Consider the following 22,036-nt stretch of genomic DNA (forward strand, 5'->3'; position numbering starts at 1 on the left):
ATGGCGGCCCCTCCTTTCTCCCTGCCCCCACGCAGGCGGAGCCCTCTGGTCCCCTCCGGCCTGGGCCGCGGCGAGGCCCTCCGCCCCGTCTTCCTGCCCTCCCGTGCCCACCTGCTGCTCCTGAGTCACCGCTACCGGCGAGCTTTCTCTAGCGCAGCAGGTCTCCAAGCGTGGTCCCCCTGCCAGCAGCACCAGCTGGAACCCTGATGGGAATGCACGTTCCCAGGCCCCTCCCAGGCCTGCTGGCTCAGAACCCGGGGCGGAGCCAGCCCTCTGGGGGTTCCTCCACACACTTGGGTTTGAGAAGGGCGCTCCGCACAAGTCGGATCAGCTGAGTCCCCCGTCGGCGCTCCCTGTGGGTTCTCAACCCGGCGGAGACATGCAGGATACTTACGAGCACTTACTGTGGGTAGGGAGTCTGCTCAGTGCCTGTTAAATGTTACAGAGAGCGTGCAAAAGAGATGCTGTGTCTTTCCCCATTTTCCCAGGTGGACGGAGGTGCAGCCCCTCCCTCGGGTGACCCAGCGTCTCTCCTGTCCCCCTGGGAGCCGGCATCAGCAGAGGGGAAGGCACCGGTCCCACGTGTCCGCTCCATCTGCCAAGGGCTGCCCACCCTCCCCGCTGCCGCCCCCCACCGACGTTCACCCGTGTGGCACAGGAGGATGGGTTTAGGGTGGCATTCTGTCTCCCCACGCAGCCCGGAGAGACAGCCCCACGAGGACAACTCAAGAGTCGCAGGCATTTAGATTGCCATTTTATTTAAATTTATGCCCGAGGATACAGGCGGAGAAAGGGCCATTTCAAAGTCAGTTTCTGCTTTATGGCTTTATGGGCGATGCATCGGGCAGCTGGTGAAAATATCTTGCCGCTCGCAGCGCAAGAAGAGGATCACGTGGGTGGCTCGGGCTTTGGCTGCTCGGGGAAGAAATTCCGCCTCTCAGCCTGGGGCCCCTTGCTGAGCCCAGTCCTTCCCCCGGACTCAGCCCCGATCCAGGCTTCAGGTTCAGCCCTCGTCGCTTCATACCCTAGTTCCAGACGGAGCCCTCTTCCTCTGCAGGCTGAGCCCTGATCCCAGCCCAGACTCAGCTCCAACCTGGCCTGCACTGGTTCCTTTATCAAGTCATGCCATTACTTATGAGGGCGGTAGATTTAACTAGAACTCTCACGGTCTCACACACCTCTTTGGGCTGACGTACTCTGCGGGAGGCACAGCTCCGAATGCATCGTGGTTCGAGGTAGCTGACCTCCGCCGCTGGAGGAACGTCTGCCCACATACCGGGAGCGGACGGGGATAGAGATGGTTGGCGGCTCCTGACACCTCCTCGTGCACAGAATGGTATCCTGGCTGTGGCAGCTGGCAGCCCCGGGGGGAGCCCAGCCTGGGTTCCAGGCCGCTGGGTTGACCCCTGCTCCCTCAGGCAACTTCACGGAGTCTCTTAAATTCCTGCAGTATCTCTCCAATTTAATTTGGGGCTCAGACCCCGATACTTGTGGGGTGGTGTTGCAGGCTGAGCGGAGCTGACTCTTACCAGAGGCACCTGTTTGTACACATCAGCCAGCACTGCCCCAGCCCCGGAGCGCCCCCGCCTCGAGAGTGTGGACGTCCGGCAGATCTATGACACATTCCCCGAGATAAAGGGTGGTCTGCGGGAGCTGTATGATCGTGGGCCCCCCAACGCCTTCTTCCTGGTCGAGTTCTGGGCGGACCTGAACTGGGGCCCGAGTGGCGAGGAGGTGGGGGCCGGCTTCTGTGGAGTGAGCAGACAGCACGAGAGCCTGGAGCGCATGACCTTCACCTGTTCCTCCAAGGGCTGCTCCTTTGGCAAGCAGGTGGTGGAGAAGGTAGAGACGGAGCGTGCCAGCTGGAGGACGGGAGGTTCGTGCACTGCCTGCTGCGCTCACCCATGTGTGAGTACCTGGTGAATTTTCCGCACAAGCTGCGGCAGCCGCCCGAGTGCGACATGATGCCCAGTGTCCTAGAGAACCGCACCATCCTCCAGGTGGTGACAGACAGAGACACCCAGGAACTGCTGCTCTGCACTGCCTATGTCTTCGAGGTCTCCACCAGTGAGCGGGGGGCCCAGCACCACATTTACCGCCTGGTCAGGGACTGAAGGGGGACCCCAGAAGTGGCTCCTCCCAGGAAGGACCTCCAGCTTTCCTCACGCTTCTTACTTGGCTGGGGGGGGCGCGGTGGGCTGCTCCCTCTTAGGACCTTTAAAGCTCGGTGGTGAGTTGAATGGGCTGGGACTGAGAGGAAAGGATGCATCCTGATATCGGGACCTCACAGGGGTGTCTGAAAGGACAGATCACTCCAGAGCATTTGACACTGGGGACAGGAGTGAGACAACCCCTGGGACAGCACTGGTTTCTGTCTCTGACAGGCATCCTCCCCCTTCTCTGTTTTGGAGGTCTTGGAGGGCCCCAGGTACACACTGGCTTGTCCCTCTCTGTTTTTCAGCACCCCCCTTCTTCCCAAGCTGCCTCTCCTTACCAGCTCCATCCCGGGACCCTGATGTTGAGTTTTAAAGGTTAACCCTTTCTGGTTAACCTGGCAGGAGTAGAGCCAGGTGGGCCCTGGAAATATATATATATTTTTTTTAATATAACAAGAGATATTTATCAGTGGGTGTTAGGGTCGTGACATTTCCTCCGCTGGGCAAGCAGTGGGGTCAGGCTTTTAAGTCTCATGTCCTCCTCTAAGTGAGCCGTGGGGCTAGACTGTGTCGCCTCGTTCTCCTCCCCTCCCCTCAAAGTGTGTTGGTTTGTGTTTTGACAGAGGAAAAAGCTATTTTACCAAAAAAAAAAAAAAAAAAAAGGCGCTTTGCAAGCCCACTAAGGGGGCTCCTGTGGTCCTGGCAGCTCCAAGGAGGGAGCGCAGTGGAGCTCCAGGGCCTGACACTTAAGGGGCGGCCAAGTCTGTGGCTGCCCCAGGGCTTTGTAACAGGTGCTACGTCTCCAGCATCTGCGGGGGGGCCGACACGGGGCAGGGCGCGGGGGAGGAGGCCCGAGGCTGCACGGGCACGACTTGCGTCTTGCTAAGGCCAAGCCCTCCTTCCCGCCCTCGTGGTAGCCCGCACACCACCTCGGCCTGGGGACCTCAGTCTCTCCTCTGTGGAAAGGGCACAGCACGGCTGGGAGTCAGTGTTTTCTTCCCGTGGTCCACCCTGTGCCTCGCTTGGCCGAGGCATCCTTGACCCTGACCCTGGCCCTGGGCCTGCGCCGCTTGTTCCCGGGATGGGGACCATCACAAATCTATACCCCCTGGGCTCTCCGAGCTCCCGGATCTTCTCTCTCCTCAGCCCCTCACTCAGCTCAGCGCCTGAGCAAACCGAGGGCGGGACGGGAACACTGGAAGGATGAGTGTAGACCAAAGGAGGTTAATGTTTGCAGCATGTCTGGACCAGAGGCCGGTGCCCTGGGTATGCTGCTCCCCCCTCGGGCCCCCACCCCCTCACCATGAGCACCGTCCCCGCATGTCCCTGCTGGGCAGAGTGTGCTGGGGGACTGGCCGCCGTGGGCACGCCCCACGTGCATTTAGACCATGAGCCATGTGCACGCGGGTTTGAGACACGGGACTGAGGGCCCTCCTGGGGATCTTGGCTTCTGGAGAGAACTTTAGCTGCAGCAAGAGAGAGTGAGGTTAGACTTCCAGAGACACACCGTCACAGCCAGCTGGGCACGGGATGGAAGGCTGTTGGGGAACCTCTGAACTGGAGGCCGGGAAGGCCCTTTCACCTGGGTTCAGGGAGAGCTGGCTCTCTCCAGGCCCCACTTGGGCCCCCCGGGGTCTCTGCAGCTGAAAGAGTCCTCAGCCTCCCACTCCAGGGCTGAATCCTTTGTGATCCAGCAGCGGCTGCTTCTCTAGGCTCCAGGGCCTCAGGGTCTGTAGTGGCACCGGAGGCCTGGCTGGGGACCTCGTGTGCTTAGGGGTCATTCACGCTGGGCCAGCAGCACCTCCGCCCAAGGGTCTCCCTGGGTCTCCCTGGAATATTGCCTGGTGGCCCTGCCTGGGGGTGAGTTGCTTGGAGAGGAGGGTGGAAGGCAGGCATCCCCTGCCTCCCCTGATTCCCGACTTTGCACAGAGGTCTCGGCTGCCGTGAGTCAGACGCCATCAGAGACCATGATGTTGGCGGAAGGAGGTAAACCCGAGAAGCTACAACCACTTGCTAGATTGAACCCTGCCGGGAAGGCAGTGGGCAGGATGCGGGAGCAATTGGAGGAGATCGGCAGAAATGCAGCCCCGGCCTCCAGGGAGGAACAAGGGGCTTATCCTGGGCCCTGAAGGGCATAGTGCTTGGGCACCGGAACCCCCGTGCCCTGTCCTGACTGGGGGCCAGGCCTCAGTTTCCCCATCTGTGGTTTCCAGCGCAGGGACTGGTGATAAGGGGTCTGAGCCCTGTGTCCCCACCAGCAACTCTCCTGGGTCAGGCTTCCCGAGCGAGGCTCCCTGGGATGAAGCTGCCCCGCTGGGAGCAGCCTGAGACTCTGGGCAGCAGGGTCCAGCCAGGATCAGAGAGGGGCGTCACCCACCGGAACCCAGCTCTGTCCTTGCTGGAGACTCAGTCAGCTGGCTTTGGCCATGCTTGGGGAAGGCCTGGGGATGCGAGGGATTCACCCCACACCGCCTGCTCTCAAGCTCCCCAAGCCCAGGGGAGATTTATCCTGGGGCCGCCACAGTCTGCAGGCCCGAAACTCTTTAGTCATTCAACAAACATGTGTTGAGTGCCTAAGGGGTGCAGGATCCCAAATACCTGCCGGCCTGGAGTAGACGACTCTGGTGCAGGGGGAGGGGCGGTAGGGAGTAAGTGGTTGAACGAAAGGAGCGGATGATTTGCTGCTGAGATGGACAAGAAAATAAACCTGAGCGAGTTTTCTGGGCAAGGGGGGGATCCCTCATTCCTAGTGTGGGGTCCTGGGTGCCTTCACCAATGGGTGAAGTTTGAGTTGAAACCAGATGGCCGCCACGCAGAGGCTGAGGCTGGGGCAGAGAGGCTTGCCCGGCCCCAGCCCCGTCCATTTTCTGTAGGATGAATAAGGGGTTCCTCGGGGCCCGGATGCTGGAGAGCTGTGCCCAGGAGATGCTGCTGTGCTGAGCACTTGGGTGGAGTCCTGATCAGAGCTCTTCAGGGCGGAACCAGGACAGTCCAGCACGTCCACGGCACAGTGCAGGGGCTCAGACATCCTGTCCTATGTTCTGAATTGCCTGTGCGCAGGTGTTCTCCCAGCCATTCCTGTGGGATAGCGAGATGAGGGGCCCTTGTGTCTCAGTGGGTCTGGACCCCCGGGAGGGGTGTTGATTTGCGGGCTGGAGGCCGTCTGCACAGCGCAGGTGTGCCGGCTGCGGGCGGGGCTGGGACGCAGCAGTGAGTGCCCTGGATGCGGTCGGTCCCTCTCTGAGGGGCACTGGAGACGCCGGGCGATGGATGTGACCCCTCACCACACACAGCCCCGTGTCCCAGGAGCACGCTGCTGATTCTGGGAGTCAGAGAACCTCGCTGGGAGTGACTCTGCAGCTAAAGCTTGGAGGACGAGACATGTCAGCAGGGGGTGGGGGAGGGCGAAGGATTCCCGGCAGAAGGGGTGTCATGAACGGAGTCTGGTGGTGAGAGTGAGTGTGGCCAGTGTGGGGAATACAGGACCGCCAGGGCGCTCAGGTGTCAAGAGCAGGGGTGAGGCTAGGGTGGGGCCTGGCAGGGAGCAGGCTGTGTCCTAAGAAGACGGGCCAGCCCTGAGGGTTTCCGGCAGGTTTGTGCCGTGACAAAAATCTGTCTGTGGGTCCGTGGGAGGGGCCGCGGTGGAAAGGCAGCCGGGGCGGGGGAGGCACATAGGAGCGGGGCGAGAAGGCGGTGGCTGGGATTGGGGACCAGGGGAGATGGCTGGTGGCCTTGGTGGTGGATGGGGTTGACGGGGAGGTGGTGTCTGGACCGCTGGGTCTCTGGGACGAGGAGAAGCCAGATCTATGGGTCCAGAGCCTGCAGGAGAGGCCTGAGCTGAGGGCATGGGTGGGGACCCAAGCCAGATATGATGGGCCAGCCGAGGGGGCAGTGAAGCCAACAGAGGAGGAGGGGCCAGAGAGGTACAAGGACCAACACCTGGGGACTGGGGATGAGAAGTCACCCAAGCCCAGAGAGGAACCTGGTTCTCAGAGTGAGTGGCCAGCAGTTACCCTGGAGCCCCTGGCCAAGGAGGCCCTGGGGAGTGGGGGTGGGCGGAGCCGCTGGGGGTGGGTGGAGCCGCTGGGGGTGGAAACTCCTTGGAATCTGGAAGCCAGATGGGAGTGGGTGCAGAGCCAGGGGGATGTGAGAAATGCGACAGGGGGTACCGCCAATTCTTCTGATTTTTTTTGTCATTCTACAGTTTTATTTACACAATCAGTGCAGGGCATGTTCTAGAACACCAGCTTGATTCCTTTTCAAACCTATCATTAATGTAAGAAGCCAAGCTGTAGGGAAAGAGCAGATGAGGGCCCTGGCAGGGATGCAGGCAGCAAAGTCCATCTCAGGTGGGGCTGGCGCCGGAGGCTGCCGGAGGGGTTGGAACCACGAGGGCTGGAGGGAGCCGGGTTCGCGGGGGTCGGTGTGGTGACACACTGGGCTGGGCCGTCTAGGGGCAGCAGCTCAGCGAGGAGCATGGCAGCTCAGGGAGCAGAAGAGAGACCCCGTGGGCGGTCTGCACGCCCGCAAGGGCTGAAGGGTGTGCGGGGAGTTGGAACACTTCCTCCGTGTAGACAGCAGGGGGAAGAGCCTGTTGGGAGCGCCGCGTGGATAGCAAGGGGGGTGGTCGAAGGTGTGGGTCCCTGGAGAAGCTGGGCAAACAGACGCCCATCTGTCCTCTGCTACTGGACGCCCACGTTGCCAGCGGTCCTTGGGTGGCCGCCCCTGAGTCAGGCGGGGCTGGGGGGGTGGTCCCTGCAGGGGCGAAGGCCAGTGTGGGTTCAGCAGCCACGTCTGTGGGTGGGAGGTTCACCCGGGACACCTGTCCTGCTGGGGATCAGGGTTGGGTTGGGGCTGCAGTTGAGGGGATGGGGGGAGCCCTCAGGCCCTCACAGGCTCAAGCTCCCCAGGCAGGGTGGTGGGCCTCCACCTGGAGCTACCCAGACATTCCCATGCACGTGCACACACGTAGGCGCACACACGTGTACCATGCACACAAATGCACGCACAGGCACATAGACACAAACACAGGCACAATGCACATGTGCCCACGAGCACACACATGGAACACGTGGGCACATACAAAAGGCACACACGCCCACACGCTCAAAATGCACACGCATGTACACACATGCGCAGCACACGGGCACTCACACACAAAGGCACACACACACGTACACGTGCAGGCCCTCCGGAGACCAGGTGCCAAAACAAAGGAGCAGCTTTTCACTTTCTCTCCCCAAAGGCCGTCCCGCCCCCTCCCCAGCCCTGCGACCGAGTGCCAGACAGCGGGGGAGTCTGGGGGCTGCACAGGTGCTTGTCAGGCAGGCGGCTGTCTCTCGTCTGATGGTGTCACCTCCTTGTGTCCACCAGCATGACAGGGGGCTTTTAACATCTGATGGCAAAGCTGACCGGCCTGTCCCCTCCACGTCTTTCCTCCTGAGCCTACTGGTGCCGTGAGATGCCGGCCTCCCCCAAGGCTGAGGTCCCCGCTTAGTGCTGGCCTGTGCATATTTGAGATCCCAGCAATGGTGTCTGAAAAGCAAACTTCCATTCACACAGGGAGTGAGGGTCCAAGTGGGTGGTGGGTGTCCCAAGAGGGTGTGTCCCAGAGGGTGTCCACTGTGCCTGACGTGCATAGAACCCCACTCTGTGGCCGTCATCGAGGTGAGTGGGGTCCTGGAGAGGAGGCCCGGCGTCTCGGGGTGAAGGCGGATGCTCTCCCCAGGCGACTGCTCAGAGCTCTGGTTGTTTATAGCTCTGCAGTTGCCAGGCAAGAGCTGATGGACCGCTAGCACTCAGGGACACTGTTCTCTTTGCAGAATAATCGTGGGTGTGAGAGCCCCGGCGGGGCACCCTGCACGTGCCATTTCATTCCGACCTGCCCTCATCTGAGGGTGGGGCCTTCTCCACCCCCTACCCATGCCCAGGGTGCCACGATTCGGCAGGACCTGGGGCAGAGAGGGGACACGCGTGCATCTAAACACGTGTCACTTGCCCAGCACTGGCTCCCAGGGTGTCGCTAGGCATTTAAAAAATATCTTTAAAAATAGAGAGGGCTTCCCTGGTGGCGCAGTGGTTGAGAGTCCGCCTGCCGATGCAGGGGACGTGGGTTCGTGCCCCGGTCCGGGAAGATCCCACATGCCGTGGAGCGGCTGGGCCTGTGAGCCATGGCCGCTGAGCCTGCGCGTCCAGAGCCTGTGCTCCGCAACGGGAGAAACCACAAGAGTGAGAGGCCCACGTACCGCAAAAAAAAAAAAAAAAAAAAAAAAAAAATAGGGAGAAAAAACCCCAAGCCCGTCCTTTCAAACACTCAGCTGCCGCCACATGAGCAGGCCTCTTTGGGGTTCCACGGAACTCAAGCCACACATTCTTTTGTTTTTTGAGGCTTACATGCCAGCTGCTCTATCATGGCATTTCTCAGGGCCTTTGTGCAGAGGCTGTTTCTATCCTTGGGGTGCTGTCCATGCAGGCCACAGGAGGGAAGACTCTGCACGTCCTCTGTCCTCCCGGGGATGGTGGGGTCCGTGGCTTCACCCTTGGTGGTCACCCCGGCCCACCTGTGCAGCACCGGATGCGCCCACTAGATGGCGCTGCCTCACACCCTTGTCTGGCTGTCTGGGTACCAGGAGGGCTAGGGGGAGGGCAAGGCCTCAGCACCTCGATGGTGACAGAGCCCCCCTCTCCCAGGGGGCGAGAAACCCCTTGTCGCCGGGTTCTTGGAACAGACAGTGTGGGTTTTGTCCACTCACACCAGGAGGAATGAGGTTCTGACCAGGAAAACACTCCCCAATGGAGCTGGACGAGGGCATGTGTGTGTGTGTGTCTTCTGTGCGTACGCCTGTGCGTGCGTGCGCACTTGTGTCCGTGTGTGCACGCGTGTGCCTGTGTGTGTAGGGGGAGGGCTGTGAGGGTGGGAGGCCCGGCCAGGCCCTGTGGTGCGCGAGATGACCAGCCCTCCCCCTGGGCTCTGAGAAGACCAGCTCTCTGCCCTCTCTGAGCCTCGGTTGGGCTGACTCATCTGTAGCACAGAAGCGCCCCAGACCCACCCAGCCTGCCTCCTGGGGGGCTCACACCCCAGTTCCCACCTGGCTGCTGTCTCTGGCGCCTGGCCTTTCCACACCTGCAGCTGGGAATGTTGAGAAGCTGAAGGAAGCCTGGGTGGGTGGGGCCTCCGGGCCCCCAGGGCCCCCGGACAGGGACCTGCTGCACCTGCGCACGGCACTTGGCTGTCAGCGGGCACAGACTCCGGCAGGGCAGGACCCCCAAGGTGGGCAGATCCCGTCGCCAAGCCTGGACTTCTGTCCAGCGGTCCCTGTGTCCTGGCCCGAACGCGGGGACCCCGTGGCAGAGCCTCCCTTGTGCTGGAGGTGACTGCCGGGGCCCAGGCTCTCCTGCGCCCTCATCTCCCCCATGTCCTCCAGGGACCTGGAGAAAATGGAGGGTCAAATGCAGGCAGGCTGACACGTAACTGCATAGGGAGTTCGGGCTGGGGGGGGAGCTGGAGAGCATGCCCTCGGGTGTGGGGTCGGACCTGCGGAGGTCTGATGCCAGGCTCTGCTGTCTCTGGGAAGGGGTCAGGGAGGTGCAGATGCACAGATGTTGCCACAAGATGAGCCCGATCCCCTGTCCACTCGGAGACCCAGCGGCCGGGGCGTTGGCAAGCCCGTGAGCGAGCGGGCGTGGCCCAGGCCGTTGGGTGATGCTGTCCTCTGAGTGAGCTGGTGGACCTCCCCAGGCCATGGCTGGGCAGCTGGACAGGGGCAGGGTGGACAGACCCGTCAGGCACAGCGGGGACGGTGCTGGGGTCCACGAATGTCTCGGTGTGGTCCCTCGGGGTGGGAGCCCTGGTGCCCCATCTACACAGAGGTGCCTTAGGGGCTGGTGGGGACGCCCCAGGGAGTGTGGCGGGGGGCTGCTGCCCCGGCCCAGAGCACGGGGACCCTGAGCCCATGCCATCCTCAGCTCCATCAGACGCAGGAGTTGCCCCTTCTGTGGAACCGAAGCTCCCTGAGCGATGCTGGGGAGTGCAGACCCTGCCCTAGGCTCTGAGCCCTGGGTACCACCGTGGCTGGTGGGAAGGAGGAGGGTGGTAGTGGCGAAGCCTGTTGCTAAGCAGCCCGGCCAGGCCAGGCCAGGCCACGAGGGAGTCCCTGGGGGCCCGTGATTATCCATCTTACAGAAGATAAACAGAGGCCCCCGGGGACAGAGCATGGCCCCCGGCACGTCTTGGAGGCCCCCACTGCTTGGAGCTTGAGGGAATCGGCCCACCGGCCAGGTGAGCTTCTCGTTCCCTTCCTGCCCACTGCGCACCTTCCCTGAAGCCCTTGGTGCCCCGGTTGGTGGGAACAGTGTGGATGGATGAGTCCAGAAAAAGTGAGGGGCTTCATGATGGACCACAGCCAGGTGTCCCCGCCAGGCCCCTGCACACCTCCGGTCCCTCCACCTGCCACCCATCCTTGTGTCCTGCTCATCTGGGCCCCTGGGCCGGCTGTCTGCGCCTAGACCCATAAGTGCCTGTCACTGCCGGGGGTCCTGGGCCCCTCACTGCTTCCCTGCTCCCCCACCCCCTGCCAGCAGCCGCCTCCCGAGCTCTGCGCAGTGGCTGAGCCCTTCCACCCCGCGTTAGCTGTTATAAATGCCCTTCTCTGCCGACGGCATCCTGCACACGCAGGGCTCCATTAGTGGCTACAGAGAGACACTTCCTTGCGGGGAGCAGTTGGCTGGTTTCCCAGTGGAGCCGGCGTCTCCTGGGAACAGGCTCCAGCTCCGACGATGGGGCTTCGGAACCGGCTTGTCACCGTGTGCATGGCGCCTGCCCCACGGCCCCCGAGGTTGGTCCTTCATCTTCCACTGCCTCCGGCCGCTGGATGCTGGGGACCAGCATCTTTTCCTCTGGGGCCCACACTTGGCTCTGCTTTTTGCAAAACAGGAAGGAATTCCCAGAAGTGTAGCCTGATTGCGCCCAGTTCGGTTGATGTGGCCTCCTGCAAAGCACACTTTCCCCTCCCGGGGGCGGTCACGCTGTCGGGATGCCCGTCCACCCAGCACTGTGCCATATGGGTGCCTGTGTGGGTGCGGTCAAGGCCCCCACGACCCTCGGTTGCTTCCTGCTGAACCCGCACACTACGGATGGAGAAACTGAGGCCTGGGGTGTTCCCGGGGCTGCCCGGGGGATCACAGGTGGGCAAGGCAGAGGTCAGGCTTGAGCGGGACTCCCGGGTCCCAGCGCTGGCAGGGGACATGCTGGCTGTCACCCCTCTGTCCGTCAGTCAGGCTCGGAAGGGACTTCGGGGGTCCCCCACTCGGGGGCTTGCTGGGACACACCTCACGCACTGGGAAATGGGATTTCTCAAAAATTCATGCTTAAATGTCATCTCTTCAGGACGTTAGATGGGTCTTTTCATCTAAAAGAAAAGACCCAAATAAATTGAAACCCAAATAAATTGCACCGGGTGTTAATGTTGATGAATTTTTAAAACGATACATCTGCATTTATCCGGCATTTATTTAATTTGAAATTTTTTTGTCTTCCTGCCTTCCCATTTGCATGGAGCAGTACAGCTGCGGGCCGGCTGGGCCTGGAACATTCAGCTTATATTGTCTAAATATTTTATTCGCCAGCTGCAAGCAGGAAATGTAATCAGAGGCCTGTTTGCCATTGTAGCCACACCAGGGAAGGGCCCTCGCCAGCGTGTTCTCTTTAATCTTTGGAGTTTACGGTGCTTGGACTACAGAGCCACAGGGAGCAGGCTTTTTATTTTTTATTTTCTGACTCAATGGAGACAAAGGTTTGTGCAGATATGAAACTCCCAGACTCATATGACATCCATTGAAATTTTATTAGGATAATAAAATCCATCCCCTTTGGTTTGCTTTGCGTCACCGAGTTGGAGCCACAGAGGTTTGGTGGAGGAGAAAACAGGGATGTGACCATGGGAGGAGGTGAGGGAAGAAAGAACTCATTCTGGAAAGAGCGAAGGAAAGCAGAGCAGAGAGCCCGCCAGGGCTCTGCGACAGGAACCCCGACGGCAGCAATGCTTCTCCCTAAGCGGCACCAGGATGGGTCTGCCCTTCTAAGCCCTCTGTTCCCCTTGTCTCTTGGGGGGTGTCCACCTGGTAGCTGGTCTACACCTGGGGAGACCCTGGGCACCTGTGAGAGAGAATGTCCAGTGCTCTTCTGGACAGGAGAACTTCAAGGCCTGTGCCCACCTTGGGGCTCCGCTTCCCGCACCTGTGCAGCCTTGTGGGTGGGCGTGCACCCGTCAGGGACCCTGGGATCTCACAGAGAGCCGGCGGCGTCCGAGGCCAAGCTGCAGCGAGCGTGTCTGGGTAGGCAGTGTGCTGGACCCCAGTCCCCGTCTTCATGCCTTGCTCCCTGGGGGCCGATCCCCTGCTTCTAGAGCCTCCTGGGGACCCGCCAAGGGCCCAGGCTGGGAGACAGACCTGCCTGAGTCCAGGTCCTGCCTCTTGCCGGCCTGTGGTCTTGGGCAGCAGTGGCCTCCCAGCACTTCTGCCCTGTCCTCCTTGTGGTGGATGTGACCGTCCCCATCTAGGTGAGACTCCGTGCAGAAAGCACATGGAAAAGTCACTCAACAAACACCTCGCCTTGGGCCCGGAACCCCCACCTGCTTGTGCTCCTGAGACATTCCTGGACAGGCTCTTAAAATGAGCGGTTACTCCTAGAATCTCAACTAGTAGCTGAAGCAGCCCACACCCATCGCAGAAACACAGAAAATGCAGGCGAGTGAAGAGAAAAAGGAAAGTCATCTTGAATCCCACCGCCCAGAAGTAGTCTGACGACAGGTTTGGCAGAAAAATTTCTGGACTTTCTCTCGGTACTGTTTAGACTTAAATTTGTGTGTTTTCACAGAAAACAAGTTTGTGAACCTGGTCTCTGCCTTTTCCTCATCCAAGCTGCCCCGTAAAAGTCTGTCCGTCCTGTATATTGGCTCCGTCTCTGGAAGAAGCCCTTCCCTGGGCCAGTCTTCCGCGCCTAAAGGAGGGGCACCACGGCAGTCTGTGCGACGTGGGTGAGAAGCTCAGCTCTGGCTAGGGTTTGGGATTGGACACACATGTGTGCACACGCAATGGCCATGCCCACACATGCACACAGAGGTACACACGCCCAACCACGCTCATATGCACACACACGTACACATCCATGCACACGCATGCATGTGCCCACGTCACATATGCACACCCATGTTGCGTATGCACACCCGTGCACACACGCACCCATGCACATGCACCATGGGCATACAGGCGTGCACACCCTCAGTGAAGCTGGAGGGGCTCCACGGGGTCTGCCCTGGGGGACCGGCTCACCGTCTTCACAGGATCCACTCATGTCGTGGCTCAGAAAATTGCCTGTGGCATCTCCCCTCCAGCCTGAGGGTCCTTCTCGACCCCGTCCCGTTTCCGGCTGGTGCTGGAGCTCCACAGAGCCCCTGGCTAAGCGTTCTCGGTTTCCCAGAGCCAGGCGGCGGGGCTGCTTCTGTTAGTAGATGCGAATCCTTCACCATTGAATTAAACGTGAGCAAGTGGAGGAAATGGTGAGTCTGGCTTTCTAAGATACGAATTATGAAAACCCTCCCTTCCGGATGTCCCCCCTCAGTTGCTTAGCCAGGGGCTCTTGAATTTTTGTTTAAGTTTTTTTTTCTTATTTTTTTTCAGTTATGAGTAATATGTCCTCCTTTCCTCTACGAGGCCGGTCAGTTAAATTTAAATAAAATTCAGAATCTAAACATTTACGGGGTGTCAAGCTTCAAGCACTACACCAAACTGTGGTGATTTTGAGACGGAAGATGCCCAGTTTTTACCCTTGAGACCTTATATGCTAGTGATAAATTTCACAAAATTCATCCGTACTTTCACGATCTACTCATTGAGCCTCATACGTTTATTAAGTGCCAGGTTCTGGGCCAGCTGCTGGGGGAGGGGGGTCAGGGAGAAGCAAAGACAAGGACTTCTGGGCAGCTACAGCTGGGGAGCAGACCTTAAACTAGGATCACACAAATACTGACATATTTCGAGTAAGTTCGAGAAGGAAGAGTCCAAGATGCCGCAAATATGGTTTTATTCCCCCCATATTTCCTGAGTGCCCGTCTCTGACGAGGCTCATCTGTGCTGTGGCTGCCCCGCCCCTTCAGCCGCCACGACCCACGTTCTCAACTGGGTGCACGGAGCTTTTCCTGAGCCTGTGTGTAGGACCAGGAGGGCGATCTCAGATTTACCCCCTATAAGGGGGTCTTGGCAGCCGTGAGCGCCGCTCAGAGGTGGACTGTAAGACCCCTCTCTTTATTGTCCCTGTCACCCTGGGACTGAAGGAGGCCCACTTGGGATGCCCGTTCTGCAGAACCACAGCAGCACAGAATGCGAGGTGCCTGAGAAAAGGTCATGGGCGGGAGGGTGAGGGCACAGAGGACGGGGCTGGCTGCAGCTTCTCTCGTTCTTTCTGCAAACATTTAGTGGTGCCAACCCTGGGCCAGGCCCTGTTCTAGATGCTGACGGGGACATGGTGGGGACATGGCACAGCTGGTTCCTGCCACCATCACACCAACAACGTTGCAATTTCACAGACGTTCATTTCAGCCTGGTTACTTTCAGCTATTTGAAGCATCCGGAAGATCTCCTTCAACAGACGGGAGGAGTCAGGCTGAAAGATGTCTTTTGCTTCTAGAAAAACAACCTCACGACTCAACCATGGTAAATGGCTGTGCCCAGCTCTTGCGCAGGTGAACGTGACCCAGGACTTACTGCTTCCATTTCTTCGCCTGGTGAGCTGGACTCGTTTGTGACCATGTAAGAGCTCCTTTCTTCCAGGGAACTCAAATTGTAGCATGGCACTTATCCGGATATCCACCGTGTCATTGAGATGTTCGGGCTGCGTTACATTTGCATCACAGTTCATGAAGCCCTGTCCCAGAAGACCTGCTGAGCCAGGAGCACTGAGCCAGGGACACTGCAGGCTGGTCAGTGGTGCTGTCAGCCTCAGCTCAGTAGCCCTGCCCTCCTTTGTGGCCTAGGATACAGACCTGATGGGGCACTTATCCATCCATCCATCCACCCTCCATCATCCATCCATCCATCCACCCACCCATCCACTCATCGATCTACCATCCATCCACCCATCCACCCATCCATCTACCATCCATCCATCCATCCATCCACCCATCCCTCCATCCATCCACCCATCCACCCATCGATCTACCATCCATCCATCCATCCATCCACCCATCCACCCATCCATCTACCATCCATCCATCCACCCATCCCTCCATCCATCCACCCATCCACCCTCCATCCATCCATCCACCCATCCACCCATCCACCCATCCATCTACCATCCATCCATCCATCCATCTACCCACCATCCATTCATCCAGCCAGACATCCATCCATCCATCCATCCATCTACCCTCTATCCATCCATCCACCCATCCATCCACCCATCCACCCATCGATCTACCATCCATCCATCCATCCATCCACCCATCCACCCATCCATCTACCATCCATCCATCCATCCATCCACCCTCCATCCATCCATCCATCCATCTACCCATCCACCCATCCATCTACCATCCACCCATCCATCCATCTACCCACCATCCATCCACCCATCATCCATCCATCCATCCATCCAACATCCATCTATCCATCCTCTATCCATCTATCCATCCATTCATCCATCATCCATCTCTCATCCAACGATCTATCCACCCATCTACCCATCCATCCACCCATCTATCCTTCCATCTATCTTTTAAGCAGTTAGTCAAATGCTTTCATGTCTCTGGCCTTAATTATCTCATTTGTAAAAAAGGAATAAGGATGCCCTTCTCACACAATTGTTAGGAAGATCACATTAAATGAAGTGAAGGATATAAAAGACCTGGGACAGTGCTAGGCTATGGTAGTGGGTCGGCAGCTGGGGCTGTTACTTTTGGAGGTGTCCCAGAGTGTTAGGCATTCCAGCATGATGGATAAGACCTGGGACTGGACTCAGATGGGCCTGGATTTGTCCGGTCTCTGGTTCCTGGTAGTGACCTTCCGTAAATTCTTGGTCCTCTTTGAGCTTTGCTTTCTTCATCTGGAAAGAGGGTTGGTGATACCTCTTTAAGACTTGAGGAGACAATGAGTGAGGTAAATAAGGTGCTTAGCCTGGGGCTCAGGCACATATCAAGTGTCCACTAAAGGGGGACTGTTTATCATCATCGTCATCGTCGTCGTCGTCATCACCTATCCAACAGACAGTTATTGAGTGAGCTTATGGGCTGAATTTTGTCCCCTCCAAAATTTATATGTTGAAGCCCCAACCCCCAGAACCTTAGACTATGACTGTACTTGGAGATAGGGCATTTGAAGAGGTAATTAAGTTCAAATATTATTAATAATAATTAATAATAATGGCAAACTCTTGTGAGATGCACACCCCATTAAAGTGGGCCCTAATCCTATCTGACTGGTGTGCTTGTAAGAAGAGGAAATTAGGACACACAAAGAGACACTGGGGACGCATGTGCACAGAGCAAAGACCACGTGAAGAGGCAGCAAGCCAAGGAGAGAGGCCAGAGGCCTTGGAAAGAACTAACCCTACCGACACCTTGATTTTGGACTTCTGGCCTCAGACTGTGAGAGAATACATTGTGTTGTCTAAGCCGCCCCGGGAAACTCACACAAGCACCTACTGCGTGCCACACCCTGGGACAGGTGTGGGCATGCGCAGTGGGGTGACCAGTCCCCTCCCTCACGTGTGGGAGGCTCCCAGCATCCTGCTTCCCTAATGGAAGAAGGTGGACCCCCTACAGATTATCTCAGCGCTCTTTCCTGGAGCGCCCCTCCTTCTGGGATCCAGAGGAAGTGTCACCGACCCCAGCCCTGACCACAGCGACTCAGAAGAAGAGGTCTGGCCGGATCACTAGCGAACGTTCTCAATGGAAGGGCTACCCCGGCTGGGATGGGAGCTTGACTCTGCCACCTCCTTGCTGGTGGCCTGAGCCACCATCTGATCGCGAGGGGCAGAGGTGTGAACCCAAACCACCTCCCTTCCCCATGTTGGACTTCACACATGGGGCAGAAAGAAGGCGTGGGGCCTGGGAAGCGAAGGGGGGTCTGGGCACTGCAGAGAAGTAGGCTTTTATCCATTTGCTGTCCCTCTGGCCCCTGTCCTCCTCTCCCCATCCTTGGAGCTTGGGTTTTAAAAATAGTCAAATTTCTGCCTCTTTAGGGGGTGTTTGGGGTAACGAAATAGATCTCCCACCTGTAGGCAGAAGCCCTAGGCTGGGGCTTCAAGCTGTGGTTCTATCCTCATCACGCTCATGGGCTTCCTAATTCCCCAGGAGCCATTAGGATTTCTCAGGGCCCACCCAGACCCATCAGAACTCCTTAGGACTTCCCAGGACCCACTGGGACCCACCAGGGCTCTGCAGGACCCACCAGGACCACCAGGGCTCCGCAGGGCTCACCTGGGGCTGACGTCACACCAGCTACCTCCCACCAGTGCACTTCGTTGATGAAGTGATGAATCTGGGGCCACTTTGGTCAGTTTCAAAACGAGGCAGGAGGCAGTGTCAGCAGGGTGTGGACCTGTCCAACTGGGATAGTGAGAACAAGAGTCCTTTTAAAACCACGTATCACGCGGAGGTGCCAACGGCAGTGCACCTCGTCCTGGGGCGGCACCGGGCCAACTGCACCGTCGTGATGGAATTTCCGCATCCTAATGCCATAGAGGCTGAGCCAAGGAGGCTAACTCGAGTTTCCAAAGCCCCGGCAACCCAGGGTCACCTGCAGCCCAGTGCCCGAGCAGCACAGCTCAGACCCTGCCCCGTGGCGGGGTGAAAAAGTGTGCTATTTTCACCCTAAGGAGTTTTGAGTGTGTATGTCCTGTTGTAGGAAGCAGCGGACTGGGCTTGAATACTAATAATTAATAATAATAACGGCAAACGCTTGTGAGATGCACACCCTTCCCACTGTCCTAAGTGCTTTGCCTGTGTGTTAACTTCTTTTAATCCTCAGCACAGCCCTTGAATTAGATCATTATCCCCATTTCATAGATGAGGAAACTGAGGCACAGTGAGTGAGGTTCGAGGGTTCGAGGCACGCGAGCCGTGATTGACGGAGCTGGGGTCACACTGCCGCTCCTGGCTGCTCCTGGGATGGGGAGGGGGTGCGGTGGCCTCACCTCCCACGTGCGTATCAGGAGCCAGGGCGGGTCCGTGACTCGGGCTTGGCCCGGAGGGAGGCGGCCTTTCTCCTCTGTGCGATGTCTCGTTTGGCCACCTGACCTCTGAACGCCTGGCTCGGGGGCACCATTTACTGTGAGCAGTCTGGGGCCTGCGGTCCGTAGTTACCGCCAGGCCCCCATCCCAGGATAAGAGCCGGGCCAGAGCCGTCCTAGCGGCCTCGGGCTGAGCTGGAGGTGTGGCCCAGGCAAAGGCGCACCTCCCTCCCTCCCGGGGATGTGCTGCCCGTGAGTCTCCAGCTCTGCTTGGGCTCAGCCAGGCAGGTGCTCCTTAGAGGAACGTTCACGGAGCATCTCCTGTAGGTCTGGGGAAAGAGGGCCCAGCCTCCCCTCGGGGAGCGATGTCCCCGTCTGGCGGCGGCAGGTGGACTCTGGAGGCGGGCATAGGGCTCCACGGCCTGGGAAAGCGGATGGGGCGTTTTGACCTGTGGTGTGAGGGTCGGGCTCCTGGCGGACCCCAGGGATTGGCACGAGGGCTCGGGGCCAGGAGCGAGGAGCAGGCACCAGAAGGAGGATTCGCAGAGGCCACGGGCTGCCTGGACGCAGCACTGCAGTTAGGGAATCCCCAGAGCAGAGCCGCAGGAGGGAAATCTGCACCCCCCGGAGGCCCAGACTTGGGCTTGCGCACGGCGATGTTTAGAAAGGGATCTGTTTTCTCTTTTGCATGAAAAAACATGAGCAACCCGCTCACAATCATAGTGGATGGAGCCTGCGCGCCAGCAGCCTTGCTATTAGTGGAGATAGTGGGACCTAAAGGAGCGTCTGCAAGCAGACCTGCCACCTTCATTGCGGGTAATTTATGCCCGATTAGATCAGAGGAACGGTTTACAAGGTTTAAAGACATACACAGGCGTGTGTGCTCGCCATGCCCATATCTATAGATAGTTATATGTCCTGCCCCTGCTCACGGATGACTGATAAATTATTCACCAGCAGCGCACCGGAAACTCCCTGGCAGGTCTGTGAGCTGGTGACGGGGAATCGGGGCTGCTGAACGAGGGTGGGGGTGGGGTAGGGGGTGAACAGAGCCACGGGTGCCGGGTCCTTTTGCATTGACATTGTGGATGTGGCAGGGTTGGGGGGTGTTTCCCAGCCGGGCTGGACCCTCAATCTCAGTGCTCTGGGCGCTTTAATGAGCTGAAAACAAACGGGGAGTCATCTGGGCTTTTTCACGGCACTTAGGTGGGAAGTGATACCAGAGGGAGGCTTGGAGGAATCTAGCCTCAGGGGACATCCTGGGACTCAGAGCTCAGGAGGCGAGGAGCCTTCACTTCTGGAAGGCAGCGTAGTGTTTGCAAAGCCCTCCTGTAATTTGATATACGTTTACTGGATCCAATCAGTAAAATGACTGGATCCAGTTGCCCGGGTTTGAACCCTGGCCCAGCACTTGACGGCCGAGTCCCTAACTTCCCTGGGCCTAGTTTTCTCATCTGCAAAATGAGGATGACTGTAAGGCCTGCCAACCTCTTAGCAATTTTGCAAAGATTAAAAAACATCATGTGTGTAACGTGCTCAGCTGGGACCGGGCACGGAGTCAGCGCTGGAGGGCTGGTCCTCTTCAAAATCATCATTTTCCTTTGAATCCACGTTTCCAGGTGAGGAAGTGAGTCTGGGGAAGCTGAGTGAGACACTGGAGGCGTGAGGCCGGGCTGAGGGACCTGACCCTCGGCCTCTGCCCCTGGGTCCTGTTGGTCTGTCCCCGGCCACATGCGGGTGGGCGTCACAGGTGTGGCCCCATCCTGCATCCCGAGCCCCCAGCCCATTCCCGGCCCTGTGCTTTCAGGGCTCCGGCCCATCACCAGGGCTCACCTGGGTCTGACCTCCGGGTTCCTGCCCGTGGCCTTGCTTCCCTGCCAAGACGAGCTCTTCCGCGTATGGTCCTTCGGGGTCTGTGGCTCGGGAAACAGTCCCCAGGCAGCCCTCTGAGCCCGAGGGTGTCCTTGGTGTGGCCCCACATCCTCAGCTCCCAGCCAGGTCCTGTGCCCAGTGCAGGAGATCTGCTGGCATCCAGGACCCCAACCTGACGAGGGCCACCAGGGGTGTGCATGTGTCTGTGCTCACACCATCTCTGGCTGTGCAGCCCTGTGTCCAGAAGCGGGGGTGGGGGAGCCTCCCTCCTCTGTTGAGAATTCCAGACTCCAGAGAGCGAATCTGAGGGCTCCTTGTGTGTCTCCCCAACTTCCGCCCTCTCCAGCCTGGGAACCTTCTCATTCCAAGGCTGGAAAGCCAGAAAACGGGCAGGGGAGGGGGACACGGCGGGAAGGGCATCGAGGGTCCCTTGGCGTCCTTCCCCCACCCGTTGTAGGGCCATAGCTATTCCTTCAGTAATTATCACACCTGGATTGCACACACCACACAAAGCAATAAAGTAGTCAAAATATAATCTTTTTATGGGGAGCAGATTGAAAATTCCATCAACACGTACCCATCTATCACCAGTGCTGACAGAAACCACCGGAAAGGGAAAAACAAACATAAATAAGTTTAGTCCGACTGAGTATGTCAGAAACTGCTGGGAGGTCCCTGCGGCCCGTGACGCAGGCGCTGATGCTGAGTTGCTGACGGCTTCTGGACTCCAAGGCGGAGAGGCCGGCCCAACGCGTCCCAGGCCAGGGACAGGAGGGGGCTGCTGGGACCCCGGCCACTCCCACCTGACAGCACCCGAGGCCCAGGCCTGGCTTCTTCCAGTACAGCTGCTCTAGAACGTCCCAGGCTTCCTGCAGAGACAGATGCTGTGATCTCCGATGGCGGGGGTCAGGGATGCACAGGCACGTGGGGTGGTGGCTCCCCACCGCATCCAGGGCAGGGACCAAATCCTGGGCATGTCCAGGTGGTCCGGGCGCCTTCCTCAGCCCATCCTGTCCCCCTGTGGCCCCTGGAATTGCAGGCTCCCTTAGGGCTCAGTGTGTGCTGTCCCTCTACCTTGGACACACCTACCCCTCCACCCCCCTCTCCCTTCTGCTACCCTCCTGGCCCCTCTCCCCACCGCCCACCTGTCCCTCTAGGCCTGTCCACCTTCCAGGTCTTAGATTCCAGGCCCAGCAGTGTCTGCCAGGGAGCCTCCCTGCTCCACGCCTCTCCCATGGCTGCCTGCCGTCCTGTCCCGTCCCTGGACTGAGGGACCCCTGAAGAGACCTCCCTGTGCCCCGAGTCCCTCTTTAGAACAAGAATGAGCAGAGCGCCTGCACCAGCAAAGGGGAGGGAGAGACAGCCAGAGGTGGGGTCTATCAGGAGAGGCTTCTCGGAGGAGGCAGACGTGGGGGAGGGCACACAGGTGCCAGGAAAAGGGGGCCATCCCACACGAGGAGCCTTGTGGGGCTGGGGTGGGCCTGGGGGGGTGGGTGAGTCAGGGACTGAGCGTCCTGCTGGGGAGAGGATTGAGGCCAAGCACTTAGTTCAAGTTGGTGCTCTCCCCAGACTCTTATTATTATTATTATTTGTTGTTATTATTATTTCTTCCACGGCTACCCTTAGTGCTGTGGAGTCACTAGCCTGACTGGTCCTTGTCTCCTTCTTAGCTGTCTGAGCAAAAACTTGAGAGAAGGCAGAGGGAAAGCTCAGCCACCATCACGCTCTTAACACCAAGATTCTCCCAGCATCCTTTGTGTGCCCATCACCTGCTGCCCTATGAGGG

General features: G+C 58.7%; 1 pseudogene; it reads left to right on the forward strand.

The window, feature by feature from the left end:
* Positions 1–2,114, forward strand: LOC101332005 (transcriptional enhancer factor TEF-4 pseudogene; annotated as a pseudogene).
* The last annotated feature ends 19,922 nt before the right edge of the window (positions 2,115–22,036 follow it).

The sequence above is a fragment of the Tursiops truncatus genome, chromosome 6, assembly GCF_011762595.2.
Source record: "Tursiops truncatus isolate mTurTru1 chromosome 6, mTurTru1.mat.Y, whole genome shotgun sequence".
Lineage (NCBI taxonomy): Eukaryota > Metazoa > Chordata > Mammalia > Artiodactyla > Delphinidae > Tursiops > Tursiops truncatus.